The sequence below is a fragment of the Rhinoderma darwinii genome, chromosome 7 (genome assembly GCF_050947455.1).
Source record: "Rhinoderma darwinii isolate aRhiDar2 chromosome 7, aRhiDar2.hap1, whole genome shotgun sequence".
NCBI lineage: Eukaryota > Metazoa > Chordata > Amphibia > Anura > Rhinodermatidae > Rhinoderma > Rhinoderma darwinii.
In genome coordinates this window covers 14,900,912-14,913,166 of record NC_134693.1, presented here as the reverse complement: position 1 = coordinate 14,913,166, position 12,255 = coordinate 14,900,912, and positions in this window count along the sequence as shown.

Sequence of the window (12,255 nt, the reverse complement as noted above, 5' to 3'; positions counted from 1 at the left end):
GCTTTCCTAGAAACAGATGTAACTGTGTATTAGGTCAATGGATGAATGGACTTGAAAGTGACAACTATTTCTGCAACCTAGAAATGTGTCCAGAGCAGTTGTCACTTCCCTTCCCCCTCTACTCTTAGCAGCTTATGTATAAACCAGCAGGGGGCGACAATGAGCACAGGACAACGCTCCTCCCAGGGAAACAGAATATTAAATCTGCACTGCTTCCTGAGCAATGATGGGAGTGATAATTATATGTTAAAAAAGATATGAGATCTAACTATTGAATATTTTGGTGTTGCATGTCATTGGTTTGGAGTTAGATACAGTATTTTTTCTCTACACTGCAACTTCAGGAGAATAAAAAGAACTGGTACTAGTACTGGACCCCAATATTAGCCGAATTCATGACATATCCTGTCTATCTAGTCTACAGCAGCACAATAAACCTGACATTCAGGGTCTTTATAAAGGTGGGGGTCTCACACACACACACACACACACACACACACACACACACACATATATATACGTGTCCTTTCTTGCCGCAGTTCCGCCTCCGACCTCCCATCGAATTCAATGAGAGGCAGAGAAAGGGGGTTTCAGCGTTTTTTTTGCTCACAGCGCTCAATGGCCGTGGGCAAAAAACGCAGCAAGACAGTGCTGGCAGGTCAAAATCTGCCTCTAAATTCCTTCAGGAATTTTGAGGCAGATTTATTTCTGCTTGCAAAATACTCCTATGTGAGCAGAGCCTAAAGTGCCCATCAGTGCCAAAGGAGGACCCCAAATGCCTTCTTCTTTCTTCCTCTACCGCTGTTTCCACCCAACAATACTGACAATGTACAGAGAGTATTTGTTTTTATTTTTTTTTTTTTTATTTGACCGCAAATCGTGACCAAAAAAAACACCACAAAACCGGCACATGTAAATATTCTCTGAACCTGGTCGGTATTTTTCGGTGGGAAAGGTGGCAACCCCAGGTGCGAGTGTCTCTGGCTCTCCGCTCCTTTGCCCGCTGGCACCGATCCCACATTTGAGCTAGTCTTAACGCTGCTGACGTTCGTAGATCTGGACGACCTGGTAAACAAGGAGTATTCAGTCCAAATAGTAAGTAATCTGTCTGCACATGCATTGCCTTATTATACAAAACTGTTTTACTTTTACCCGCCTCTCAGTGACCGTGCCTGTACCTCATATTCCTATGTAAGACCAACTAACCTGCCTTCTTAAAGGGGATGTCTAGCTTAATAACTCTTGAACACAACACAGGTCCCCTGACTATAAACTGGAGACTCCAAGTTTACGGCGACCACCACATAAAAAAGTCGAAGGCAACCTTCAGCGATAGCAAATATATCAACCTCTCGTCATGGATTCTGGTTTTTTTGCAGTCTGCAGCGCTATTCTTGCAGTCAGAAATACTAAAACCCAACAGAAACCTGATGGATCACACGATAAGTCAATGGTGACCGTCAGGATGGAGCGCAGTTCTCATGCTGAGTTATAAAAGAAAGCTATGCCTCTAGTGTGAACACAGCCTAACCCGTGATTTACCACAACCGGGACACAACCAGAAATTGCTGTGGAGTCCCTAGCCTAATAAAGAGGAGGAGGCCCCTCTATTACATCCATATGCCCTGCTCTAAAGAAAGCAGATAACACTTTTAAATGACATCTAAATTAAGATTTTCGCCTTTGGGTCTTACACACCATAAATATATGAGGGAAAGGCGGAATGGAATGGAAGGGCAGGATGGGATGGATGGATGGATGGATATAGACAGGGCCGGCTCCAGGTTTATGTGGGCCCTGGGGCAACACAGAAAATTCAGAAAACGTCAACTTTGTAGCCCCATATAAAAGTTAGGCACCCAGTTTGTACACCTATAAATTTAGTGCCCTCTGTAGATAGTGCCACACAGCCCTCTCCTCCCAGGTAGTGCCAAACAGCCCCCTCCTCCCAGGTAATGCCACACAGCCATCCTCCCAGGTAGTGCCACACAGCGCCGTCCTCCCAGGTAGTGCCACACAGCTCCCTCCTCCCTGGTAGTTCCACACAGCCCCACTCCCTATTAGTGCCACACAGCCCTGCTCCCTGCTTGTGCCACACAGCTCCCCTCCCTGGAGGTAGCGCCTTTGGGTTTCCCTCTAGGAGTGGAATCTACAGCTGACACCTGGCTGGGGATTCCGCTTCAGGAGAAGCTCCAGGCGTCACTGTCCATGTATGGACAGTGTTGTCAGGGGCAACCCCAGAGGCATAGTCCCGGGCAGAACACTACTAGCTACTAGCACTCTGCCTGGCACTCCTTCTCCCCTCCTGACATCACTGTCCATATATGGACAGTGATGCTGTGACGACGGCAGCGTCAACGGGGTGCTGACGCTGGCCCTAGATATAGATATGAGATAGATAGATCGATACAGCACACTGCGAACACTAATGCCACATAAGCCACTAAATATAAATAAATATGCATTACTGATAAATCTACTTACAATAGGGAGGTTCTTAGCGCACATTTTGATCAAATTGTGTGAGCCCACCTGCCACAACAAGGCGACCTCTATGAGGTAAGAACCTACGCTGCACATACACCCAGAACTGGGATTAAGCCTACATATTCTTGGGGATTTTAGGATCCAGCATTAAACTAATTAAAATCACCCAGGGCAGAATGGGAGGAGGGCAAGATCAAAAAATGGAGGCAGTCACTAACCCCACATATATGAATCACATAAACAACACAGAAAGCTTGAACAGCACAATGCAACAAAATAAAACAAAATGTGTATGCAGATGCAAGAATGCCTGTGACTGCAAATATACAGCACACAAGAGAATGGCGACATATATGAATGACAGTGATCACAAGGTTCCAATGGGGGGGGGGGGGCGGCATGAAAATTCTGCTTTGGGCACCAAGAGAGCACGTCACAACCCTGAATATGCAGTAAAACTAAAGATAATGATATTGGCCTTCGGTAGAATTTGCAGCAACTCAAGAACTTGTTGGAGACGTCTTATGTTCCGTGTATTTATTCGTAGAACATTCCATAAAACATTAACAGATTCAGGGCATTGTCTTAATGATAGACTATGCGGCTTGTAAAAACTCTGCTGACTTTATCCCAAATCAATATAATGCAGCGCGACCAGGAGACACGTGAGCTGCACAACGAGAAAAAAAACCGCCATCCTCAGGGCTGTCCCAGATTGTACTTCTCTTACTTTAATCATTGTTTCCACTACAGCAGCTCTTCAATAGAACTTGGTTACAGGACACTAAAGTCTCCTTATTGCAGGACTCACTAGATATGAAGCTCCGCATCGTCACAACTTCTATTATTCCATTTGTTCTTTCCATCCTTTTTTCTAGCTGTTCCCTCATTTGTCAGTATATTATTATAATAGATGTATGTTGTACAGCAGAGATCATATTGTTGAGGGCACAGCCTGCACCGTCGCTATGAAGAAGCGCATTAAAGTGAATGTTCACCCTTGAACACTATTTCAATTTCTCTTCATCTACATTGGTCAAAATGATTGTGCTGATTAATTTCTTAATATATCTTTATAGCCTCTCCACTCAGTGGGGGGTGCCGGGAGTCGGACCCCACCCATCCGATCCTAAGGACTAACCCTTTAAAGATAAAACTCTGGCTGCCTGTAGTCACCACTAGGGGGAGCTTTGGAGCTGACTGCATACTGATTTATTATTGAGTCTATTCTGACATTTTTTAGTTATATCTGCCTCTGGAAAACCAGATGACAACCAATATGGCGGCCATTGCAGCTCCCCAGGGGTTGCTACCCATCTTTTCTATATTTCTGAATGGCAGGAATGTGGAAACAAAGGATATATGACTGAATAACGGCAGATTTCCCAGTCGGGACTGATTTTTTTTTTATTCCTCATTCACACTTTGCAGATTCCGGCGTTTTTGTTTTTTTTGCATGAACAATTTTTTACATTAAAAAAATTTTACAAACAGAAAAATTACTTATTTTTTTCTAATCCAATCCTGGTTTTCTCTTAAAAAGAAATGCATGAATGATGCCTTAATCCTTAATAGCTGCACCCCTGTAAATTGTAGCACTTCCCCTACCTAATGCACCCTAAGAATTTGCTTACTCCTTTGTTCCGGGACCCCAACGATCAGATATAATCTACAAAGGAAACCAGCAGCAAGTTTTGAATTCCCCTGCAGCACCTCCACAGGAGAAATGAATTATTACATAATTCTCATTAAAATCAATAGGCTTTCCATGTAAAGTATGGAGGTACTGGGTCCTCCAGAGCAGGAGACACTCTTTGTAACCACTCTCCCCTGTGTTTAATGGATGAGTCCTCCTCTTTTATTACATCAATCTCTTAAAGGTTATCGTGAATTTAAAGGAATAATTTAACTGTTCTGTTTTATTATCAGGAACCTTCCATGACTTTAATTTGCGTTCATCTGTCCTCTCATATTTTATGCAATAAAGGGACTAAAGTTCTTCATGCTTCACATTTTCAATTACTGTGATGTGTTCCAACATTAACTGCATTGCCAGAGGCTGGAAGGGATTGTCAGACGTTTAGTTAGTATAGTGAAGTATGCTGGTATAACCTGGGTATCTCCTGTATATAATTATATATGTACAGCTGGTATAAGTTATACATCTTCTTGTATGTAGTGATATGGAGCATGCTGGTATAATCTGGGTATCTTCTGTATATAATTATATATGTACAGCTGGTATAAGTTATACATCTTCTTGTATATAGTGATTTGGGGCATGCTGATATAACCTGGGTATCTCCTGTATATAATTATATATGTACAGCTGGTATAAGTTATACATCTTCTTGTATGTAGTGATATGGAGCATGCTGGTATAATCTGGGTATCTTCTGTATATAATTATATATGTACAGCTGGTATAAGTTATACATCTTCTTGTATATAGTGATTTGGGGCATGCTGATATAACCTGGGTATCTCCTGTATATAATTATATATGTACAGCTGGTATAAGTTATACATCTTCTTGTATATAGTGATATGGAGCATGCTGGTATAACCTGGGTATCTTCTGTATATAATAATATGTGTACAGCTGGTATAAGTTATACATCCTCTTGTATATAGTGATATGGAGCATGCTGGTATAACCTGGGTATCTTCTGTATATAATTATATATGTACAGCTGGTATAAGCTATACACCTTCTTGTATACAGTGATATGGAGCATGCTGGTATAACCTGGGTATCTTCTGTATATAATTATATATGTACAGCTGGTATAAGGTATACATCTTCTTGTATATAGTGATATGGAGCATGCTGGTATAACCTGGGTATCTTCTGTATATAATTATATATGTACAGCTGGTATAAGGTATACATCTTCTTGTATATAGTGATGTGAAGCATGCTGGTATAACCTGGGTATCTCCTGTATATAATTATATATGTACAGCTGGTATAAGTTATACATCTTCTTGTATATAGTGATATGGAGCATGCTGGTATAACCTGGGTATCTTCTGTATATAATTATATATGTACAGCTGGTATAAGGTATACATCTTCTTGTATATAGTGATATGGAGCATGCTGGTATAACCTGGGTATCTCATGTATATAATTATATATGTACAGCTGGTATAAGTTATACATCTTCTTGTATATAGTGATATGGAGCATGCTGGCATAACCCGGGTATCTTCTGTATATAATGATATATGTACAGCTGGTATAAGTTATCCATCTTCTTGTATATAGTGAAATGGAGCATGCTGGTATAACCCGGGTATGTTCTGTATATCATTATATATGTACAGCTGATATAAATTATACATATTCTTGTATATAGTGATATGGGGAATGCTGGTATAACCTGGGTATCTCATGTATATAATTATGTATGTACAGCTGGTATAAGTTATACATCTTCTTGTATATAGTGATATGGAGCATGCTGGTATAACCTGGGCATCTTCTGTATATAATTATATATGTACAGCTGGTATAAGTTATACATCTTCTTGTATGTAGTGATATGGAGCATGCTGGTATAACCTGGGTATCTTTTGTATATAATTATACATGTACAGCTAGTATAAATTATACATCTTCTTGTATATAGTGATATGGAGCATGCTGGTATAACCTGGGCATCTTCTGTATATAATTATATATGTACAGCTAGTATAAGTTATACATCTTCTTGTATATATAGTAATATGGAGCATGCTGGAATAACCTGGGCATCTTCTAATATATAATTATATATGTACAGCTGGTATAAGTTATAAATCTTCTTATATATAGTGATATGGAGCATGCTGGTATAACCTGGGTGTCTTCTGTATATAATTATATATGTACAGCGGGTATAAGTTATACATCTTCTTGTATATAGTAATATGGGGCATGCTAGTATAACCTGGATATCTCCTGTATATAATTATATATGTACAGCTGGTATAAGTTATACATCTTCTTGTATATAGTGATATGGAGCATGCTAGTATAACCTGGGTATCTTCTGTGTATAATTATATATGTACAGCTGGTATAAGTTATACACCTTCTTGTATATAGCGATATGGAGCATGCTGGTATAACCTGGGTATCTTCTGTATATAATTATATATGTACAGCTGGTATAAGTTATACATCTTCTTGTATATAGTGATATGGAGCATGCTGGTATAACCTGGGTATCTTCTGTATATAATTATATATGTACAGCTGGTATAAGTTATACATCTTCCTGTATATAGTGATATGGAGCATGCTGGTATAACCTGGGTATCTCCTGTATATAATTATATATGTACAGCTAGTATAAGTTATACATCTTCTTGTATATAGTGATATGGAGCATGCTGGTATAACCTGGGCATCTTCTGTATATAATTATATTTGTACAGCTGGTATATGTTATACATCTTCTTGTATATAGTGATATGGAGCATGCTGGTATAACCTGGGTATCTCCTGTATATAATTATACATGTACAGCTGGTATATGTTATACATCTTCTTGTATATAGTGATATGGAGCATGCTGGTATAACCTGGGTATCTCCTGTATATAATTATATATGTACAGCTGGTATAAGTTATACATCTTCTTGTATGTAGTGATATGGAGCATGCTGGTATAACCTGGGTATCTTTTGTATATAATTATACATGTACAGCTAGTATAAATTATACATCTTCTTGTATATAGTGATATGGAGCATGCTGGTATAACCTGGGCATCTTCTGTATATAATTATATATGTACAGCTAGTATAAGTTATACATCTTCTTGTATATATAGTAATATGGAGCATGCTGGAATAACCTGGGCATCTTCTAATATATAATTATATATGTACAGCTGGTATAAGTTATAAATCTTCTTATATATAGTGATATGGAGCATGCTGGTATAACCTGGGTGTCTTCTGTATATAATTATATATGTACAGCGGGTATAAGTTATACATCTTCTTGTATATAGTAATATGGGGCATGCTAGTATAACCTGGATATCTCCTGTATATAATTATATATGTACAGCTGGTATAAGTTATACATCTTCTTGTATATAGTGATATGGAGCATGCTAGTATAACCTGGGTATCTTCTGTGTATAATTATATATGTACAGCTGGTATAAGTTATACACCTTCTTGTATATAGCGATATGGAGCATGCTGGTATAACCTGGGTATCTTCTGTATATAATTATATATGTACAGCTGGTATAAGTTATACATCTTCTTGTATATAGTGATATGGAGCATGCTGGTATAACCTGGGTATCTTCTGTATATAATTATATATGTACAGCTGGTATAAGTTATACATCTTCCTGTATATAGTGATATGGAGCATGCTGGTATAACCTGGGTATCTCCTGTATATAATTATATATGTACAGCTAGTATAAGTTATACATCTTCTTGTATATAGTGATATGGAGCATGCTGGTATAACCTGGGCATCTTCTGTATATAATTATATTTGTACAGCTGGTATATGTTATACATCTTCTTGTATATAGTGATATGGAGCATGCTGGTATAACCTGGGTATCTCCTGTATATAATTATACATGTACAGCTGGTATATGTTATACATCTTCTTGTATATAGTGATATGGAGCATGCTGGTATAACCTGGGTATCTCCTGTATATAATTATACATGTACAGCTGGTATATGTTATACATCTTCTTGTATATAGTGATATGGAGCATGCTGGTATAACCTGGGTATCTCCTGTATATAATTATACATGTACAGCTGGTATATGTTATACATCTTCTTGTATATAGTGATATGGAGCATGCTGGTATAACCTGGGTGTCTTCTGTATATAATTATATATGTACCGCTTGTATAAGTTATACATCTTCTTGTATATAGAGATATAGAGCATGCTGGTATAACCTGGGTATCTTCTGTATATAATTATATATGTACAGCTAGTATAAGTTATACATCTTCTTGTATATAGTGATATGGAGCATGCTGGTATAACCTGGGCATCTTCTGTATATAATTATATATGTACAGCTGGTATATGTTATACATCTTCTTGTATATAGTGATATGGAGCATGCTGGTATAACCTGGGTATCTCCTGTATATAATTATACATGTACAGCTGGTATATGTTATACATCTTCTTGTATATAGTGATATGGAGCATGCTGGTATAACCTGGGTATCTTCTGTATATAATTATATATGTACCGCTTGTATAAGTTATACATCTTCTTGTATATAGAGATATAGAGCATGCTGGTATAACCTGGGTATCTTCTGTATATAATTATATATGTATAGCTGGTATAAGTTATACATCTTCTTGTATATAGTTATATGGAGCATGCTGGTATAAACTGGGTATCTTCTGTATATAATTATATATGTACAGCTGGTATAAGTTATACATCTTCTTGTATATAGTGATATGGAGCATGCTGGTATAACCTGGGTATCTTCTGTATATAATTATATATGTACAGCTGGTATAAGTTATACATCTTCTTGTATATAGTGATATGGAGCATGCTGGTATAACCTGGGTATCTTATGTATATAATTATATATGTACAGCTGGTATGTTATACATCTTCCTGTATATAGTGATATGGAGCATGCTGGTATAACCTGGGTATCTTCTGTATATAATTATATATGTACAGCTGGTATAAGTTATACATCTTCTTGTATATAGTGATATGGAGCATGCTGGTATAACCTGGGTATCTTCTGTATATAATTATATATGTACAGCTGGTATAAGTTATACATCTTCTTGTATATAGTGATATGGAGCATGCTGGTATAACCTGGGTATCTTCTGTATATAATGATATATGTACAGCTGGTATAAGTTATACATCTTCTTGTATATAGTGATATGGAGCATGCTGGTATAACCTGGGTATCTTCTGTATATAATGATATATGTACAGCTGGTATAAGTTATACATCTTCTTGTATATAGTGATATGGAGCATGCTGGTATAACCTGGGTATCTTCTGTATATAATGATATATGTACAGCTAGTATAAGTTATACATCTTCTTGTATATAGTGATATGGAGCATGCTGGTATAACCTGGGTATCTTCTGTATATAATGATATATGTACAGCTGGTATAAGTTATACATCTTCTTGTATATAGTGATATGGAGCATGCTGGTATAACCTGGGTATCTTCTGTATATAATGATATATGTACAGCTAGTATAAGTTATACATCTTCTTGTATATAATGATATGGAGCATGCTGGTATAACCTGGGTATCTTCTGTATATAATTATATATGTACAGCTGGTATAAGTTATACATCTTCTTGTATATAGTGATATGGAGCATGCTGGTATAACCTGGGTATCTGCAGTATATAATTATATATGTACAGCTGGTATATGTTATACATCTTCTTGTATATAGTGATATGGAGCATGCTAGTATAACCTGGATATCTGCTGTATATAATTATATATGTACAGCTGGTATAAGTTATACATCTTCTTGTATATAGTGATATGGAGCATGCTGGTATAACCTGGGTATCTTCTGTATATAATGATATATGTACAGCTAGTATAAGTTATACATCTTCTTGTATATAGTGATATGGAGCATGCTAGTATAACCTGGATATCTGCTGTATATAATTATATATGTACAGCTGGTATAAGTTATACATCTTCTTGTATATAGTGATATGGAGCATGCTGGTATAACCTGGGTATCTTCTGTATATAATGATATATGTACAGCTAGTATAAGTTATACATCTTCTTGTATATAGTGATATGGAGCATGCTAGTATAACCTGGATATCTGCTGTATATAATTATATATGTACAGCTGGTATAAGTTATACATCTTCTTGTATATAGTGATATGGAGCATGCTGGTATAACCTGGGTATCTTCTGTATATAATGATATATGTACAGCTAGTATAAGTTATACATCTTCTTGTATGTAGTGATAAGGAGCATGCTGAAATAACCTGGATATCTTCTGTATATAATTATATATCTACAACTGGTATAAGTTAAGAATGTTCTGTCGGTCATGCAGGAATAATAAGTCCTCTCATGAATCATAAATATGTTGCATAGGGACTTGGACTTTTAGGGCACGTTCAGACGTGGCGGAGTTTCTCCGCTGCAAATGTTGGTGCAGATTCGGGGTAATTACGCAACGAATCTGCACCAACATTTGCATACTTGCAGATATCACAGCGGACTTGCCACAGATTTCCGCTTTTGCATTGCAAAGGCTGAAATCCACAGTGAAATCCCGCTTCTTCTCCGCAACGTCATGAGCTGCTGCGGAGGGGAAATTCTGCACCGCAGCCTGATTTCCATACAGTTATTTTCTGCAACTTCTGAACTAAGTTTCCTAAAAATGTATAGAAACAAATGTAAAAAACTGAGTCCTGTACAACACTGAGTGCTTTTATTGGGGACTTAATATAAATCTTTGAGTTGTCAGTCTTTTGCATCCTGGAAAATTGGGTGACAACCAAAGCAGGGGTTGTCACCCAGCTTTCCAAGAGTCCTGAACAGCAAATCTTTTTATTAATCCAGCAATACAGTTTTTTGCTGATAGCACCTGTAGGGCGGCAGCAGTGAGTCTGAATCCCCTGAAGGCTAATGATACTGAGGCATACTTGCCTACCCTGTATTTAGGGGGTATGGTCTGTATTTAGGTGGTCTGGCTTCTATATTTATTAAGGGGGTCTGGTCTGGGATCTGTATTTATTTAGAGGGTATCCATCTGTATTTGTTTAGGGGCTCTATTCTTGGTTTTTTATGTATTTAGGGGGTCTGTTCGGGGGTCTGTATTTAGGAGGTCTGTGCGCTGTATTTATTCAGGGGGTCTTGTCTGAGACTGTAGTTGTTTAGAGGGTCTGGTTTGGGCTTTGTATTGGTTTAGGCATTGTCTGGGTCTATACAGATTTATGTAAGAGTATGAAGTCTGTATTTAGGGGTTCTGGTGTCTATTTTTATTTAGGGGGTCTGGTCTGGGGTCCGTATTTATTAGGAGCATATGGGTCTGTGTTTATTTTGGGTCTTTGGTCTGGGGTTTGTATTGTATCGGCGTCTGTCGGGGTCTGTGTTTATTCTGGTGGTCTGGGTCTGTATCCGTTTACAGGTCTGTATGGGGGTCTGGTGTTTATATTTATTTACGCTGTCTGATCTGGGGTCTGGTTTTATTTAGGGGGTCAGATCTGGGGTTTCTCTTTGTTTAGGTGTCTAATCTGGGTCTGTATTTAGGGTGCCTGGTCTAGGGTTTGTATTTATTTAGGATGTCTGTATCTGTTTAGGGGTCTGTATTCAGGGGGTCTCGTCTGTATTTAGGTGATCTGGTGTCTATATTTATTTAGGGTTTCTGATCTGGAGTCTGTATTTGGTCTATATTTAGGGTTCTGTGTTTTTTTTTAGGGGGTCTAGGGTCTGTATATGTTTAGGGTGTCTGGTCTAGGGTCTGTATTAATTTTTGGGGTCTTATGCACTATTTGTGATTTAGGTTTGCGCTGTGCCCTATTTACAGGACTTCTCAGAATTGCCCTGACGTATCCAGTGGCGGATTATCATTAGGGCGTTTCGGGCGGTCGCCCGGGGCCCAAGGCTGCCAGGGGGCCCAAGGCTCCCAGGGGGCCTATGACCGCCCGAACCCCCTCATGCCCAGTGGCGTCGCTAGCACCGGAGGGAGCCCCGGTGCCAAGACCGCACCTGTC